Source organism: Notolepis coatsorum (genome assembly GCF_963971535.1).
Source record: "Notolepis coatsorum genome assembly, chromosome: 6".
Lineage (NCBI taxonomy): Eukaryota > Metazoa > Chordata > Actinopteri > Aulopiformes > Paralepididae > Notolepis > Notolepis coatsorum.
In genome coordinates, this window is record NC_140170.1 from 29,862,947 (window position 1) to 29,883,085 (window position 20,139).

A 20,139-nucleotide genomic window follows, 5' to 3' on the forward strand; every position below is an offset into this window, starting at 1 on the left:
CGCTAGATTATCGGTATCATCTTTCATCATGCACGCATGAAAGGGGGTTTGGAGTGGGGCGCCCCTCCGTGCTGTGATTACCAGTGATGCCAGTAACTAGTTACTAAGTAACTAGTTACTCTAATCTGATAACTTTTTTCAGTAAATAGTCATCTAACTTGTTACTTTTTACAAGCCAGTAATCTGATTACAGTTACTTTTCCAAGTGGCTGTGCATTACTATTTAATTACTATCTCATAATGCTGATGATAAGAGTGCCTGAGCAGTGGATAGCTGTGACCTAATATGGCCTGATGGCTGATGACGTCTCATGATGACCTGTCTGAGCAGCCAATCATGATTTATGACATTATGCACTTTCAATAAAGCATTATTTAAAAAAAACTGTTGTCATTCTTATGTTGTTGTTATGGTTTGACACCGACCCCAAACGCAACGACACAAGAGAGTAGGATTCAGAGTTGCCAAAAACAAGGGCTTGTTTATTAAGACTAAATAAACAGCACAGACTTGGAAGAGTTCAAACAAAGACTGGAATACAAGCAAGGATGAATGTTGCTGCTCTGCAGCTTCTCCCGGGATGGTAGTCAGGGGAAGCAGACGCTGACGTCAGAGCCACTCTGCAGACTTCTCTCGGCAGAATCTCCGAGGTGGTTGCGGGACCGAGAGAGAGAGAGGGAGCGAGTTAACTCAGAGTGCAGGTGGAACAGAGCAGGTGAACAGGAGAGGTGACTTGTACCCGAAAACAGAGTTATCCAAGTGACTGAATCTTCGGTGTAAATACACACTGTGAGTAACGTTCCAAACACAATCCCAAGTGATAGATATCTTCGGTGCAAAATAAACACTGTGAGCGAAGTCCCAAAATACAAATCCAATGTGATAATATCTTCGGTGTGTAAACACACAGTGGGAGATGTTAGGCCAAAATATTATCCCAATGAAACAATCCAAAAAAGGCTAAACGCTGGGTGAGTGACTGTCTGATAAAAAGCTGGAAATCTTCAGTGTTATATAACACACGAAAAACGGAATAAAAAACTCACCCAGGCGTTGTGCGTAAAGAGCGTTGGAACAGAATGGAGCGAGCGCGTCGCCTCGGGGAAAGGGTGTCCAAGAGGAATGCTTCTTGAATATCCTGGAGGCAAAGCACAGGGAAACAACAGCAGGCAGCAGGAACGGCGAATGCAACTGAAATATCAAAACGATCCAACAAAACTTGAATGGGGAAACGGGGTATAAATAATACGGGAATGCTTAATTGACAAGCAGTGACAGCTGAGGGATGTGATTGATAAGCGTGTGGACGGGGGAAAACCAATCAACGACGTCTCTGGGAAGAAGCGTGTGAATAGGGGAATGAAATGATTAACAGAAAACAAATGGAAACAGAGCGAGTAGGCTTAAAGGAAAAGAGCGAGTAAGTGAGCAAAGGACAAAAACCTCACAGTACCCCCCCCTCCACGGGAGCCACCCGGCGACCAGGCCGACCCGGCTCATCAGGATGGGCACGATCGAAGTCAGTGATCAAGCCGGGATCCATGATGAGCTGCCGGGAGACCCAGCTACGCTCCTCAGGGCCGTAACCCTCCCAGTCCACCAGGTATTGGAACCCCCGGCCCCGCCGACGAACGCCCATCAACCGGCGGACCTGCCACTGGGGGTGACCATCCACCAACACGGGAGGCGGAGGGTCAGGAGCTGGAGGCATAAGGGGACTGAGGGAGACGGGCTTAACCCGGGAGACATGGAACACGGGGTGAATGTGCATGGACGCAGGAAGTTTCAGGCGTAGGGCCGCCGGACTGAGTACCTTCAGGACCTCGAAAGGTCCGACGAAATGGGGGTTGAGCTTCTTGGCCGAGGACCGAAGCGGGAGGTCCTTTGCGGAGAGCCACACCCTCTGCCCAGGGAGGTAAGTCGGCGCAGGAACCCGGCGCCGGTCGGCACCACGACAGGCGCGCTCAGATGTCCGGAGCAGCGCGGTCCTGGTGATCTCCCAAACTCGTCGGCAGCGGTCGAGGTGGTCCTGCACGGAGGGAACTGCCACTTCCGCCTCCTGTGCGGGGAAAAGAGGGGGTTGGTAGCCCAGGGAAACCTCAAATGGTGAGAGGCCGGTGGCGGAACTGACCATTGAATTGATGGAGTATTCAACCCAGGGAAGGAAACGGCTCCAGGATGCCGGTCTCTTGGCTGCCACACACCGAAGAGCTGACTCCACGCTCTGGTTCATCCTCTCCGTCTGTCCGTTAGTCTGGGGATGATAACCAGAGGAAAGACTGACCGTCGCCCCCAATCCCTTGCAAAAGGCCCGCCATACCTGGGAGGTGAACTGGGGCCCCCGGTCAGAGACGATGTCCTGGGGAAACCCATGAAGGCGGAAAACGTGGTGAGTCAGGAGGTCCGCCGTCTCGGCCGCCGAGGGAAGCTTGGAAAGGGCCACGAGGTGAACCCCCTTGCTGAATCGATCCACCACGGTCAGAAGGCAAGTGTTCCCCTGGGAGGAGGGAAGACCTGTGACGAAGTCTAGCGCCACATGTGACCAAGGACGGCTTGGAACGGGAAGTGGCTGTAAGAGCCCGGAGGGTGCCTGGTGTGAGGCCTTGCTGCGGGCACAGACCGCGCAGGCCAATACGAACTCCTTGACGTCGTTCCGCATGGTGGGCCACCAGAAATGACGAGCCAGGAAGGAGAACGTGCGATGGACGCCAGGGTGGCAGGCGAACCGGCTGGTATGGCCCCAAAGCAGTACCCGGGACCGGACAGAGTCGGGGACGAAGAGACGATGAATAGGAACGTTGCTTGGAGCACGCTGGAAGCGTAGGGCACGTCTAACCACACCCTCGATGCCCAAGGTGATGGCTCCAACCACTCGGGCCTCCGGGAGGATGGTAGGGTCCTCAGAGGGTGGAGCCCCCTTGGAGTGTAACCGGGACAGGGAGTCGGCCTTCGTGTTGCGGGAACCCGGGCGGAAGGTCAGCGAGAAGTCGAACCGACTGAGGAAACTGGCCCATCTCGCCTGCCGACCGTTGAGGCGCCTGGAAGCGCGGATGAACGTCAGGTTCTTGTGGTCCGTCCAGATGGTAAAAGGCTCCTCGGCTCCCTCTAGCCAATGACGCCACTCCTCCAACGCAGCCACGACCGCCAGCAGCTCCCGATTGCCGGTGTCGTAGTTCCTCTCGGCAGGGAGGAAACGACGCGAGTAGAAGGCGCACGGATGCACCTTCTGGTCCGAAAGAGAACGTTGGGATAGGACAGCGCCCAGTCCAGTATCCAAGGCGTCCACCTCCACAATGAACTGTCTCTTGGGGTCAGGGTGGAGCAGGATAGGGGCGGAAGTGAACCTCTTCTTGAGGGAGCGGAACGCAGCACATGCCGCTGGGGACCAGTCGAACGGCAGAGCGGGGGAAGGTCAGCTTGGTAAGTGGCTCCGCCACTTGACTGTAGTTCCGGATGAACCTTCGGTAGAAGTTGGCGAACCCGAGGAAACTCTGTAACTCCTTCCGAGTGGTGGGTTCAGGCCAATCCTCCACAGCTTGGATCTTGCGAGGATCCGCTCGGGTCAAGCCCTTCTCAACGATGAAGCCCAGGTAGTCGACGGAGTCGGAGTGGAAACGGCACTTCTCCGCCTTGACGAAGAGCCGATTGTGGAGGAGGCGCTCCAGCACACGGCGGACATGCTGGATGTGTTCCTCGAGGGTCCTGGAGAAGATGAGGATGTCGTCCAGGTACACCACCACGAACACCTCCAGCATGTCACGAAGGACGTCGTTCATGAGTGCCTGGAATACCGCCGGGGCGTTGGTGAGGCCGAACGGCATCACTAGGTACTCGTAGTGGCCCCTGGGGGTCTTGAAGGCGGTCTTCCACTCATCGCCCTCACGGATACGGACAAGATGGTAGGCACTCCGGAGGTCCAGCTTGGTGAAGACGGAGGCCTGGGTCAGTGGCTCGAAGGTGGAGTTCATGAGAGGTAGCGGGTACTTGTTCTTGATGGTGATCTCGTTGAGCTGGCGATAGTCGATGCAGGGTCGCAGGTCCCCATCCTTCTTACCAACAAAGAAGAAACCGGCCGCCACCGGGGAGGAGGAAGGCCGAATGAGTCCTGCTTCCAATGACTCAGAGATGTAGAGATCCATCGCCTTCTTCTCCGGAACGGTCAGACTGTAGAGGCGGCTGCCGGGAAGGGGAGCCCCTTGGCGGAGGTCGATGGCGCAGTCATAGGGGCGGTGAGGTGGAAGGGCCTGAGCCCTGGATTTACTGAAAACCTCCAAGAGGTCGTGGTACTCGGGAGGTATGGACGAGAGGTCCGGAGGCGACTCACCAGCGGGCCTCCGGGGCGGGGGACAGGACGCCGCCTGCAGACACAGGGCGTGACAGGAGGAGCTCCAGCCCTTGATGGTACCGGAGGACCAGGCGATGTGGGGCTCGTGCAGCGCAAGCCAGGGCCTACCCAGGACCACCGGGACAAGGGGGGATTGGGTGATGAGGAACTGGATTCTCTCGACGTGGTTCCCAGCGATGGTCAGCACGACTGGGCCGGTGCGTTGAGAGATGTCGGCCAGGCGGTGTTGGTCCAACGAAAAGATCTCCAAGGGCCTCACAAGGTCCTCAAGTGGAATGTTGGCTCGGGTAGCAAACTCGAAGTCGAGGAAATTCTCGTCTGCCCCAGAGTCGATGAGGGCCTCCACCGTGGCTCGTTGGTCCCCCCAGGCCAGGGTGACGCTCATCAGATGGTCAGGTGGTGCGCGGCTCTGGGAATGGGAAAAACGGCTCACCAGGATTTCCCGGGGTCTCGGCGAGCCTGATCTTTTGGCCGGGTGGGGCAGTCGGCGATTCGGTGTCCCTCCCTTCCGCAGTAGAGGCAGAGACCGGACCTGAGCCTTGCCTCACGCTCCGCCTGGCTCAGATGAGAGCGTCCCAGCTGCATGGGTTCCTCCTCGCGAGCCGAACGGGAGGACCCGCTACCACCAGTTGTGTTGAGGACAGGGCGTCCAGGAGTAACGTCATGCGTCCGGGGAATCCGGGGTACCTCAGGAGGTAACAGTCGGGTCCTCTCGCGCCTTCTCTCCTGGAGGCGTCCGTCGATGCGTATGACGAGGCTAAACAGGTCCTCGAGGGAGTCGGGCACCTCCCGGGTAGCGAGCTGGTCCCGGACTGCGTCACTGAGCCCCCTCAAGAAGGTTAGGCGAAGTGCAGGGTCGTTCCATCCACTCTCCACCGCCGCCAGTCGGAACTCCAGGACGTAGTCAATTACCCTGCCGCTCCCCTGTCGGAAGGTCCCCAACCGGGCTCCAGGGTCCAGACCTCGGGCTGGATGGTGGAACACTCTGCGGAGCTCCGCCACGAAGTCTGGATAGGAGAAAACAAAATCTGCATCCATTGCCCAGGAGGAAGTGACCCACTGGGCAGCATGGCCTGAAAGCAAGTTCGTCATATAGGCCACTTGGGACCCTCTAGCAGTAAAACGGCTTGGTTGATGACGGAAAACCAACTCACATTGCATGATGAATGTGGCACACTCCTCGGGATTGCCGTCGAACAGCCGTGGGACGGAGAGACGGGGTTCCCGAGGTGCGGGATCTGCTGGGGCTGCGGGGAATGCTCCTGAAGGATGTGAGGGAAGTAAAGCATTAACGGTGTCGCTCAGCGAGTGAAGCTGAACGAGAATACCAGATTGTTGTCTCGCCAGAGCGGCCAGTGACCCTTGAATAGGCAGGACCTGTTCCCTGAGATCCTGCACCGCAGCCGCAGCCCTCTCTAGTTGGTGGCTGTGATCCTTGGTCAACTCGACTTGAATAGCAAGTGCGGTTCTGACCCTCTCTGTGTCGGCTGGGGTCGTCATTTTGGTTGGATCGTAATGTTATGGTTTGACACCGACCCCAAACGCAACGACACAAGAGAGTAGGATTCAGAGTTGCCAAAAACAAGGGCTTGTTTATTAAGACTAAATAAACAGCACAGACTTGGAAGAGTTCAAACAAAGACTGGAATACAAGCAAGGATGAATGTTGCTGCTCTGCAGCTTCTCCCGGGATGGTAGTCAGGGGAAGCAGACGCTGACGTCAGAGCCGCTCTGCAGACTTCTCTCGGCAGAATCTCCGAGGTGGTTGCGGGACCGAGAGAGAGAGAGGGAGCGAGTTAACTCAGAGTGCAGGTGGAACAGAGCAGGTGAACAGGAGAGGTGACTTGTACCCGAAAACAGAGTTATCCAAGTGACTGAATCTTCAGTGTAAATACACACTGTGAGTAACGTTCCAAACACAATCCCAAGTGATAGATATCTTCGGTGCAAAATAAACACTGTGAGCGAAGTCCCAAAATACAAATCCAATGTGATAATATATTCGGTGTGTAAACACACAGTGGGAGATGTTAGGCCAAAATATTATCCCAATGAAACAATCCAAAAAAGGCTAAACGCTGGGTGAGTGACTGTCTGATAAAAAGCTGGAAATCTTCAGTGTTATATAACACACGAAAAATGGAATTGGATCAAAGACAGTCATAAAAAACTCACCCAGGCGTTGTGCGTAAAGAGCGTTGGAACAGAATGGAGCGAGCGCGTCGCCTCGGGGAAAGGGTGTCCAAGAGGAATGCTTCTTGAATATCCTGGAGGCAAAGCACAGGGAAACAACAGCAGGCAGCAGGAACGGCGAATGCAACTGAAATATCAAAACGATCCAACAAAACTTGAATGGGGAAACGGGGTATAAATAATACGGGAATGCTTAATTGACAAGCAGTGACAGCTGAGGGATGTGATTGATAAGCGTGTGGACGGGGGAGAACCAATCAACGACGTCTCTGGGAAGAAGCGTGTGAATAGGGGAATGAAATGATTAACAGAAAACAAATGGAAACAGAGCGAGTAGGCTTAAAGGAAAAGAGCGAGTAAGTGAGCAAAGGACAAAAACCTCACAGTTGTGGCAGCAGCAGGGGGGACGACGACTTCGTAACCTAGTTACTTTCAAAGTAACTAAGTTACTTTGATAATCAAGTAATCAGTAAAGTAACTAGATTACTTTTTAAAGGAGTAATCAGTAATCAGATAATTTTTACAAGTAATCTGTGGCATCACTGGTGATTAATAGCAACGGGACACACCACACACACATACCACACAGACACGCTTCGATCGCGGGAAAGAAAATATCGGATCAAAGCAAGATTGGTAATATATAGTCCTTACCTTGTCTCTGATGTACTGCAAGAAGAAGAATCCAATTATCTGATCGCCATTCAAAATTTCCACAGCGATCCTGTCTCCGACGTTATCCAGCATTGGACATGAACGGGCGGGCGGGGACAGTTGTCGATGCCATCCTTATAAGCGCTTGTTTTGCCGGAGTGTTTAGAACCCGCCACGCCACCCGCCCCCGCAGCTCGGCCGAGAAAACAAACCACATCGTTCCAAATGGAGTGCAATAGCGGCCGCAAGGCATTAGGCGGCGGTATTGGCCGTTTGCGATCTCAGACACATTCTGGACAGCATGCACAAGGTGCCTCGATGGATTATGAATGGCAATAGCGAATAAAATAAATAACGAAACAGAATCGTAGATTTACGTTAACGGCACCCAATGTGTTAATAGCTGTGCGATCATTTGGTTCAGCGGAGATGTACAATTGTGTGTCATCTGCGTAACTATGGAAACATACATTGTGTTTTCTAATGATGTCTCAGAGTGGCAGCATGTATAGTGAGAATAATAATGGACCAAGGCAGCTCCCCTGTGGAACTCCGAAGTAGGTGTCATGTTTCTCAGAAGAATGATCTCCAAGCCTAACGTAATATTTTCTCCCTTTGATATATGTTCTGAACCAGTCAATTAATACATAGTCAGAAAGACCAGGGATACCTATTTAGTCTAGCCAACTAAAATGTTGACACTTGGCATGATGTACAGGTCAGAGGTCAGAGATTGTTCTCTCATCCTAACGCTCGCTGACATAAGTACTAAACATCTAAAATACTGCTGTGCTGAAGCACTTTGTTTTTCACCCCTTTTCTTATCAACCGTATCGAACCATTTAAACATCTAAAATACGGGGTGTCTATTTTATGTGTTTCTGCCAATTTCTTGACTTTGTCTATTTTGCTGCTGTCTATTTTATGCTTATTTTATGCCTAATTATATGTCTGCCTTTTATGCATTGCTCTTGATCTGCCAATTTTGTCTTTTCTTTACCGCTGTGAAGCACTTTGAGCTGCAATTCTTGTATGAAAGGTGCTATACAAATAAAGTGTATTATTATTATTATTAAGGTCCCAAGTGAACTTAGACCTGTCTAATTGTATCAATGGTTTTATCTTCAAAGAAAACTCTACCCAAATCCTTCAACAACAACAACAACAACAACAACAACAACAACAACAACAACAACAACAACAACAACATGAACATAATTGGAGTTACAAGGTTTTGTACGCCCACGTCTCAGTCGAAACACACTGTTTGAGGAGAAAACATCATCAGCTACAGTTACACTCGCGCGTTCCAGTGCAATTTGAATCATCTGGTCACGCCAGGAGCTCATCGATAGGCAGGTTTTGTTTATGCGGTGATCGAATGAACCACGTGGATTCTGAGAGCCCAGTGTTTGGCACATTCAAGCCTCACCACTCCAGTTGCTTGGTGCAATTTAAGCCATATAGAGCCACTAGGGCCAGAACGGCTGAACGTCTGAACAGTGAGGTAGTGAGGTAGCAGGTAAATGATAAATGCCAATTGGATTGGAGTGGAGTGAGAGGCGGAGTCACAGAGTTGGAGAGAAGAAGTGGGGACAGAATGGGTTGGAGAGTGATAGGCAACCTTCGGAACGAAGAAGCCACCTGATGATGATGAATTGCTGGAGAGCTAATGACTGATGAACTTGAGAACTGTTAGGACTATCTGACTCAGGGGCGGATTTAGGATTGTAGGAGATCCGGGACTTAGCCCAGATAGGTGCCCGCTTTAGCGGGCACGGATTTTTTTTTACTTCGACACCACAACCTTTAACTTATACCACCACCTTAAAGCGGACAAAAGGCAGTAGAGAACACTTAAATTCACACCCTTTAATTAATGAAGCAAACTATAATAATTTATAATAATAATAATAATAATAATAATAATAATAATAATAATAATAATAATAATAATAATAATAATAATAATAATAATAATAATAATAATAATAATAATAATAATAATAATAATAATAATAATAATAATAATAATAATAATAATAATAATAATAATAATAATAATAATAATAATAATAATAATAATAATAATAATAATAATAATAATAATAATACACTGTTTGTATAGCACCTTTCATACAAGAATTGCAGCTCAAAGTGCTTCACAGCAGTACAAAAAGACAGGCATAAAATGAGCACAACATTGGCAGATCAAGAGCAATGCATAAAGTGCAGACATAAAGCATAAAATAGATAGCAGTAAAATAGACAAAGTCAAGGTAAGACATAGAACATTAAATCACATCGTTTTTCATATTGAGATCTAAGATCTAGGGTTAACTCGCCGAACGTTGAGCGCCAGGACCCCCGAAAACCGAGTATAGTCGGGTTTTCATCGTTGTTTCTTTTATTCGATATTTCCATTCATAAAGACATGCCGGCAGCCTGTGTTATCACTGGGGATGGGTCTGAGATCTCAAAAGTCCAATACCGCCGCCTAACACCTTGCGACCGCTATTGCACTCCATTTGAAACGATGTGGCTTGGTGTCTGTCATTTTGGAAATGACACCAGACCACCCTGAAACTACACTCATATTCACGACGGTATAAAACGGAAATGTATGGATGGAAAAATGATCTGTTTTTTGCATCTTGACCGGAAGAAACTCAATGACAATCGACTATATTATTAGATCCATAGCTATAATATATAATATAGCTTTAGGCCTGCAAACACAGCCACGTATCCCCATGTTAAAAGGCGCTGGCCTTTCAACAGTAACAGTAAACAGCGCCATCTAGCGCTGAAAGTGTTAATATGTGTCTTTGTTTACGGTTTGATTATCACTGATACAAAGTAAAATAGTGCAGTGCAATAAAATAGTTAGTAAAATAGAAAATGCAATAGTGCATTGCAATGAAATAGTTATCATCGTATTTTTTCGGCAGGCCGGTAAGGAGTGCATTACAGTAGTCAAGTCGGCTTGAGATAAAGTCATGGATCTGGTTTTCAGTGTCCTTTCGGCTTTTGATTTATAAATGGCCGTACTTTAGCTATGTTTCTAAGGTGGAAGAATTATGTTTTTGTCAACTTGTTGATTGTGATTTAAAGCTTAGGTCTGAGTCTACCATAACACCAAGACTGTGAGGTTTTGCCCGCTGCTCACCTCCTTTTCTCTGTTTCTTTAAGCCTATACTGTTTATTTTCCCTTCTCACTCACTCTCTCTAGCCCCCACCCTCTCGTTCTTTACCCTCAGTGGCCACACCTGTTCGATTATCTATTATCTCTCGCACCTGTGGTGGCAGGCTAATTAGTCCCCCTGTGGGCTTTAAATACCAGGGCGCTTCCCCTCGTTTCGGCGTGGGGTCGTGTTGTATACTTGCCGAGTCATATTCTCTAAACATCTAGACTCTTTCGGGAGATCCTCTGTCTGCCTATGCTGTTCCATTCTCCGGCGTCGAGATGTTTGCTCCAGCCTTCGCCAGCTGTCGCCGTTGCCTGTGGGGGAGACTGGTCTGCGCTCCCTGTACTTCCACGGGAGGCACCCCAGCGTTCCACTGCAGACCCCCGCGCAGCTGTTCGTCCTGACGCACATCCAGACCAGCGCAGACGCTCTCCAGTCCTCAGCGCGCAACGCGCATCTTCCAAGGACGCTCGAGCTTGGCACGCTCTCCAGACCAGCGCGCAACGCGCATCTTCCAAGGACGCTCGAGCTTGGCACGCTCTCCAGACCAGCGCGCAACGCGCATCTTCCAAGAACCCTCGAGCTTGGCACGCTCTCCAGACCAGCGCGCAACGCGCATCTTCCAAGGACGCTCGAGCTTGGCACGCTCTCCAGACCAGCGCGCAACGCGCATCGTCCAAGAACCCTCGAGCTTGGCACGCTCTCCAGACCAGCGCGCAACGCGCATCTTCCAAGGACGCTCGAGCTTGGCACGCTCTCCAGACCAGCGCGCAACGCGCATCTTCCAAGAACCCTCGAGCTTGGCACGCTCTCCAGACCAGCGCGCAACGCGCATCTTCTAGACCTTCGTGCTTGGCACACTCCTCCTCGCAGACGCACCCCGACGCGTCTCTCGGTTCCGGTGCGCACTCAAGCAGTGGCGCACCACTCTGTCCTCGGCTCCGACAGTCGGCTACCCGGTGACGACACCTTCGCCACCGCCGCCTGTTCCAGCACCACTCTGTCCTCGGCTCGGACTGCCGGCTCCCCGGTGGCGATACCCTCGCCACCGCCGCCTGTTCCAGCACCACTCTGTCCTCGGCTCGGACAGCCGGCACCCCGCCGCTGCTGTTCCTGAACCATTACGCATACGCCTGGGTGAGTTTTGATTGTGATGTCACTCACCCAGCGTAGTGCCCTTGCCCTCGCCCCGTTGCTGTCCCTGTACCTTTACGCATACGCCTGGGTGAGTTTTGATTGTGATGTCACTCACTCAGCGTAGTGCCCTTGCCCCCGTTCCCGCTGCTGTCCCAGCGTATTGCCTCTGTTTTTGGTTCTCACTTAGAATAGTATTTTTGGACTTTACATCTCCCCCTGTGTGTTTGTCACACGAAGATATTATTACTTTGTTCACTTTGTTATTTGGACTGTTCTGCACCTGCTCTGTTTTTTCCCTTTGTGCATTAACTATCTCCTCTGTCCTGCAGAGCGGCCCAGATGATTTCCACCAGTCCTCCCTGTTCCTTCCTGTTCCCCAGCCCGCCTCCGCGGTCCTCAGTCCCTAGTCCTCTATCCCTAGTTCTCCTAGTCCCTAGTCCTCTATCCCTAGTTCTCCTAGTCCCTAGTCCTCTATCCCTAGTTCTCCTAGTCCCTAGTCCTCTATCCCTAGTTCTCCTAGTCCCTAGTCCTCTATCCCTAGTTCTCCTAGTCCCTAGTCCTCTATCCCTAGTTCTCCTAGTCCCTAGTCCTCTATCCCTAGTTCTCCTAGTCCCTAGTCCTCTATCCCTAGCTTTCCTTGTCCCTAGTCCTCTATCCCTAGCTCTCCTAGTCCCTAGTCCTCTCTCCCTAGTTCTCCTTGTCCCTGGTTACCTAGTCTCTAGTCCTCTGTTCCCAAGGCGTTCCCTTAACCTTCCCTTAGGCGTTCCCTTTACCTTCCCATAGTGTTCCCTTTACCTGTCCACCTCTTAAAGGCACTTTACCTTCCCCTCTTGTGTTATTCCAGTGTTTTGTGTTTTCTCCCTTAAAGGGACAGTGCCCTTTTTCCCTGTTCTAAATAAATATCAGTTTCTTGGCAAACCATCATACCTGTCTTGTGTTGTGCGATTGGGGTCGGTTACAAACCATAACAGTACGACCCCACCAAAATCAACGACCCCAGCCAGCACAGACGGTGTATGTTGAGTTTGCCTTTTTTTTTCTTGTTCCCTCTAGCTCCCCTGTTAGCCCTGTTAGCTTCCTTGTTAGTCCTGTTTAGCTCCCTTGTTAGCCTGTTACTCCCCTGTTTAGCTTGTTAGTCTCCCCGGTTAGCTCCCCTGTTTGCTTCCCGTTTTGCCCTGTTTGACCCCCCTGTAGCTAGCCATGCCCTGGCAGCTAACCCAGTCCCTCAGCAGAGCCCCTGTCTGCTAGCTTAGCCCCGGCTGCTAGCACAGCCTCTATGTTTATGCAGCCCTTGCTGCTGGCATAGGCCCTGTAGCTAGCCATGCCCTGGCGGCTAACCCAGTCCCTCAGCAGAGCCCCTGTCTGCTAGCTTAGCCCCGGCTGCTAGCACAGCCTCTATGTTTATGCAGCCCTTGCTGCTGGCATAGGCCCTGTAGCTAGCCATGCCCTGGCGGCTAACCCAGTCCCTCAGCAGAGCCCCTGTCTGCTAGCTTTGCCCCGGCTGCTAGCACAGCCTCTATGTTTATGCAGCCCTTGCAGCTGGCATAGGCCCTGTAGCTAGCCAGGCCCAAGCAGCTAACCCGGTCCCTCTGCATGGCCTCCACTTTTTTGTGCAGTTTATCTCACACAGCTAGGACTGTCCTTCCAGCTAGCTTGTTCTCTCATGCTGGTCCAGCCCTGTCTGCCAGCCTAGCTCCGGCAGCTAGCGCAGCCTCTATGTTGATGTAGCAGTACAGCTAGCATAGGCCCTGTAGCTATCAGTGCCCTGGCAGCTACCCTTTCCCTCTGCTAGCCTGGCTCCGGCAGCTTGCGCAGCCTCTATGTTGATGTAGCAGTACAGCTAGCATAGGCCCTGTAGCTATCAGTGCCCTGGCAGCTAACCTTCCCTCTGCTAGCCCTTTCCCGGTGCTACCATGGTTACCCCTTAGCTACCCTGCTTGCCCCTCAGTTCCCCTAGACCAGTTGCTCTAGACCAGTTGCTCTAGACCAGTTCTCTAGACCAGTTCTCTAAACCAGTTCTCTAGACCAGTTCTCTTGCCCAGTTCGCTAGACTAGTTCTCTAGACCCAGTTCCTCTAGACCAGTTCCCCCAGTTGCCCCTCTGCTACCCTAGTTACCCCTCGGCGACCCTGTTTCTTTTGCTGGCCCCACTCTTGTGGTGGCTTCCCCTGCTGGCTTGGCCAGTACCTCTTGTTTTGCCCCCTGCCACTCTGTCTGTATTTGTTTTGGGTCGCCGGGTGGCTCCCGTTGAGGGGGGGGGTACTGTGAGGTTTTGCCCGCTGCTCACCTCCTTTTCTCTGTTTCTTTAAGCCTATACTGTTTATTTTCCCTTCTCACTCACTCTCTCTAGCCCCCACCCTCTCGTTCTTTACCCTCAGTGGCCACACCTGTTCGATTATCTATTATCTCTCGCACCTGTGGTGGCAGGCTAATTAGTCCCCCTGTGGGCTTTAAATACCAGGGCGCTTCCCCTCGTTTCGGCGTGGGGTCGTGTTGTATACTTGCCGAGTCATATTCTCTAAACATCTAGACTCTTTCGGGAGATCCTCTGTCTGCCTATGCTGTTCCATTCTCCGGCGTCGAGATGTTTGCTCCAGCCTTCGCCAGCTGTCGCCGTTGCCTGTGGGGGAGACTGGTCTGCGCTCCCTGTACTTCCACGGGAGGCACCCCAGCGTTCCACTGCAGACCCCCGCGCAGCTGTTCGTCCTGACGCACATCCAGACCAGCGCAGACGCTCTCCAGTCCTCAGCGCGCAACGCGCATCTTCCAAGGACGCTCGAGCTTGGCACGCTCTCCAGACCAGCGCGCAACGCGCATCTTCCAAGGACGCTCGAGCTTGGCACGCTCTCCAGACCAGCGCGCAACGCGCATCTTCCAAGAACCCTCGAGCTTGGCACGCTCTCCAGACCAGCGCGCAACGCGCATCTTCCAAGGACGCTCGAGCTTGGCACGCTCTCCAGACCAGCGCGCAACGCGCATCTTCCAAGAACCCTCGAGCTTGGCACGCTCTCCAGACCAGCGCGCAACGCGCATCTTCCAAGGACGCTCGAGCTTGGCACGCTCTCCAGACCAGCGCGCAACGCGCATCTTCCAAGAACCCTCGAGCTTGGCACGCTCTCCAGACCAGCGCGCAACGCGCATCTTCTAGACCTTCGTGCTTGGCACACTCCTCCTCGCAGACGCACCCCGACGCGTCTCTCGGTTCCGGTGCGCACTCAAGCAGTGGCGCACCACTCTGTCCTCGGCTCCGACAGTCGGCTACCCGGTGACGACACCTTCGCCACCGCCGCCTGTTCCAGCACCACTCTGTCCTCGGCTCGGACTGCCGGCTCCCCGGTGGCGATACCCTCGCCACCGCCGCCTGTTCCAGCACCACTCTGTCCTCGGCTCGGACAGCCGGCACCCCGCCGCTGCTGTTCCTGAACCATTACGCATACGCCTGGGTGAGTTTTGATTGTGATGTCACTCACCCAGCGTAGTGCCCTTGCCCTCGCCCCGTTGCTGTCCCTGTACCTTTACGCATACGCCTGGGTGAGTTTTGATTGTGATGTCACTCACTCAGCGTAGTGCCCTTGCCCCCGTTCCCGCTGCTGTCCCAGCGTATTGCCTCTGTTTTTGGTTCTCACTTAGAATAGTATTTTTGGACTTTACATCTCCCCCTGTGTGTTTGTCACACGAAGATATTATTACTTTGTTCACTTTGTTATTTGGACTGTTCTGCACCTGCTCTGTTTTTTCCCTTTGTGCATTAACTATCTCCTCTGTCCTGCAGAGCGGCCCAGATGATTTCCACCAGTCCTCCCTGTTCCTTCCTGTTCCCCAGCCCGCCTCCGCGGTCCTCAGTCCCTAGTCCTCTATCCCTAGTTCTCCTAGTCCCTAGTCCTCTATCCCTAGTTCTCCTAGTCCCTAGTCCTCTATCCCTAGTTCTCCTAGTCCCTAGTCCTCTATCCCTAGTTCTCCTAGTCCCTAGTCCTCTTTCCCTAGTTCTCCTAGTCCCTAGTCCTCTATCCCTAGTTCTCCTAGTCCCTAGTCCTCTATCCCTAGTTCTCCTAGTCCCTAGTCCTCTATCCCTAGTTCTCCTAGTCCCTAGTCCTCTATCCCTAGCTTTCCTTGTCCCTAGTCCTCTATCCCTAGCTCTCCTAGTCCCTAGTCCTCTCTCCCTAGTTCTCCTTGTCCCTGGTTACCTAGTCTCTAGTCCTCTGTTCCCAAGGCGTTCCCTTAACCTTCCCTTAGGCGTTCCCTTTACCTTCCCATAGTGTTCCCTTTACCTGTCCACCTCTTAAAGGCACTTTACCTTCCCCTCTTGTGTTATTCCAGTGTTTTGTGTTTTCTCCCTTAAAGGGACAGTGCCCTTTTTCCCTGTTCTAAATAAATATCAGTTTCTTGGCAAACCATCATACCTGTCTTGTGTTGTGCGATTGGGGTCGGTTACAAACCATAACAAAGACTTAACTCACTCAAATACAGTTAGCAGCTGGATAGACTACAGATGGAAATTAGCTTCTGCTAAATCTGGTGCAAACATATTTTCATGTAACAATGATTAATTGTCCAAAAAAAAAAAATATATATATATATAATTTCCCTTTATTTTGTTTTAAAAAAAAAATAGATTCAGGGCTTTTCAGAAAACATTCTTGGATTGAGCCCAAGTAGCCACCCCCTAGCCCCACCCCATTCGGACTCTTAATAATAAACACCGTTAGGACTATCTGACTTTTAATAATAAACACTGTTAGGACTATCTGACTCTTAATAATAAACACTGTTAGGACTATCTGACTCTTAATAATAAACACTGTTAGGACTATCTGACTCTTAATAATAAACACTGTTAGGACTATCTGACTCTTAATAATAAACACTGTTAGGACTGTCTGACTCTTAATAATAAACACTGTTAGGACTATCTGACTCTTAATAATAAACACTGTTAGGACTATCTGACTCTTAATAATAAACACTGTTAGGACTGTCTGACTCTTAATAATAAACACTGTTAGGACTGTCTGACTCTTAATAATAAACACTGTTAGGACTATCTGACTCCTAATAATAAAAACTGTTAGGACTGTCTGACTCTTAATAAAAAACACTGTTAGGACTATCTGACTCTTAATAATAAACACTGTTAGGACTATCTGACTCTTAATAATAAACACTATTAGGACTGTCTGACTCTTAATAATAAACACTGTTAGGACTATATTACTCTTAATAATAAACACTGTTAGGACTATCTGACTCTTAATAATAAACACTGTTAGGACTGTCTGACTCTTAATAATAAACACTGTTAGGACTATCTGACTCTTAATAATAAACACTGTTAGTGTTCTGAAGGATCAGATTAAACCGAATATATATATTTATTTATATATATATATTTAATTGTATTTGTATATCCCCTGATATCCCTTGTATATTCCTTGTACAATATGCATTGAATATCCCTTCTAGTCTACTGAACATCCCATAATAGTCTCCATTCTACCATTGGACGAGACCTTGGTGCCAGGTCGCCATACCCCTCAGACCAGGTTCAATCGTACCGCTCAACATGTATGGACAAGTCCTAGTTCCGCGTAGGAATATGTCTACCGCACCACTAATGGTACTATTTGTTCATAGTGCGTATATATACTGCGCTATTAAAGTAGAGCTTTCTTTTAGTCCAGTTCCTTACCCTCCAACAGAGTGACAGACGCAAAAGCCTCCCCGCGAACCACGTGTGGGCAGTAAGGCCAATTCGGCCCAGTATCGGCATTGAGACATCGTGTATATTAATATTTGAATAGTCATATTTGGCACTATATCGTCGAGTTGGACGTATTCTATTAAGCTAATAATAGTCTATTCATATGTAGTGCCTCGTGCGGTAAGAGTTCTATAGTAATCAGCACCCCCATCGTTTCGGGCATCAGCTGGACGCTTATCCAGGGTGGTTGACCCCACGTGAAGCTGCACCCGAGGAGCTCCAGGCCAAAGAGCGAGTGGACCTGTATATTGGATTATTCTACCGACGACGGCTAGCCTTCCCCGGCTTGGATTATGCTTTGAGTACTTTGATTATTCTATGGATAAAGGCCAACACTGCGGTGTGTTGGAAATACCCCCCCCCGGAGAGGACGACAGGTGAGAAGACGCTCTACACGACAAGGTCGCCTCACGTCTCTCCATCGTGGACCGGAGGACGCCGGCCACAGAGAGTCCAACTGCTTTCATCTGTGGATCGAGGATCGCTGGGCACCGGGTCGCACGACTGTGGGCTCTCCCAGGATACCCTCGGCCAGACGGGATACAGCCAGACTCTACCCCCCCCCCCCTCCAGCTGTCCTACAAGCAGTCGGAACCTCCCCCTAGTGTATCCAGCTATATAATCATTCAAGTATCATTGCTATTGTTCCCTAAATATTCCAGGTTGTATATTTGCTTCCTGCGCAATCAGAGATTGGACATTCGATATTGATCTACCTACGAATACTCATTTGCCATAAAAGTGCATACTATTTCAAATCATAAATGTAATTAAGTGATCGTTGTACATACCTTTTGCTATGTATTATTAATAAACGCAGACTTTCGACTTGGTACATTTGTGTTGGATCCGTTTCATCAGGTGGGAGTGTTTATCATAATTATTTATACCTAGTACTGGGTGGCCAGAGTCTAAAGTACAAGAGGTAGTGGTAGTAAGTATCTAACAATACAGTCAGGGAATTGTACCCCTCAGTTACAATTGGTCCTTCGAGCCGGAGGGTAATCAGTGTAATATTAATATAGTGTTATTAATATTAAAATGGCCTATGATGAACACTCCACGAAACGATCCTCCTAACCAACAACGCCCGCGGCGCAAACGACAGCTCCCTCAGTACCTAGAGGCTTACGCTGTCAGTCAACAACCTAGTCTTCTACCAACAGTAAACGCGGTAAAACTAGAAAGTAAAATTATGTCTAACCCTAACAACCAGGCTACCCCGACCATAGAGGCCCCTATGGGTTCTAACGTAACTGACCCAGCTCACGGTGGGGACCAGGGGGAACCAGACATGACTTTACACCCCGCCAATACCGAAGAAGTAGTCCCCGACGAGTCCCGGGAGGAAGACAACACTACCGAGAGAGAACTCGGCACGGAAGAAGATGAGGAGAGCACCGTGGAGATAGAGCTCCAAGACTCCGCACGGAGTACCCCAAGGGACGGCCCCCCTATACAACCGTCTTCTCCCAGCGAGGCAGAGAGGACACTACAGCAGGCATTCCTCGTCAGCCTGAAAGCCTCTACTGAACGCGATAGACTCCAGGGTGAACGCGATCGATTGCAGATACAGCAACGGAGCGAAGAAGAGCACATACGCCTGGAAATAAGACGCATTCAGATGGAAGAGAATATGGCAAGAGACCGGGCCGACGCCCAGCGCGCCGCCACCGGTGCCCAGAGAGAATCGGATCTCACCAAGCGCGAAGCCGAGCGCGACAGAGCACAAGCGCAACTAATAGAACAGCTGATCAGAAGGACAACACCCCCTCCCTCCACCAGAGGCTCCAGGAACTCGTCTAGACATCACTCCAGGGCGGCATCCCCTAGCCGAGTAAGCGACCCTGAACTTGACCAACAGACGAGGTTTATACCCCCCGCAGACCCCCTTCCCCAACCGGTCCAAGCGAGACCCAGCCACCGGGAAGGAGCAGCATACACTGCGGAGAGGCTAAATCAGAGACTACAAGCCCTGGATGACCTAACGGAAGACGAAGAGGAAGAGGAGGAGAACCACGCCCGACGACAGCACAGTACTCTACCGGACCAGGAGGTCCAGTACAGCCCAGGCTATACCCCCGCGGAGCTGCGCTACAAACCCCTGACGCTATTCACGGGTGAGCACGACGCACGAGGAACAGCACCTGGACCAGCGGGCCATGGTACACAGCCGGTACCAGCCCACGCCAAGGAGCAGGAGGAGACTCGCCTAGGAGGCCTCTCCCCCAACGCTCGCCGATGTATCAACAATCCGCGTCATACATTGGCACACCTATGGTACCAGACTTCACCCAGGAGAACCGGGCCCAGTATACGGAGCTCCGCATGTGTCTGGAGACAATGTTGGTGGATGTCATTGATGAACGCCATAAATACGCGAACATAGCGCTCGCCTACGCCACTTCCACGACCCCATACACCGCAGCGCTGGCAGCGTTGGACCAGAGATATGGACGTATATGGGATTACGTGATCCAGGAGATCAGGCACATCGACCGCCTACCCCCAGCAACAGACAATCGAGCACTGGACGACCTGTCCATCAGAGTGCAGTCCCTGGTAGGGATGCTGGGAGCGCAGAGGGAAAAGGGTAGGCATGAACTATACGCCAACTCAAATGTAGAGAGGATCTTGGAGAAGCTACCGCCCGCCCGACAGGAGCGCTTTAGGCGGCAGAGAGACCACCGAGACCCTAATGGCCCCGAACCGAACCTCCTCGATCTAGCCGACTTCCTGGCGAGAGAAGTCAGCAGCTTACGGCTAGATACATTCGGACGGAGCACCCCTGGCTCCAGAGAAGGAACCAGGAGACTAAATGATGGAAGAAGATCGGTGACTGTCATGCACCAATCGGAGTCAGT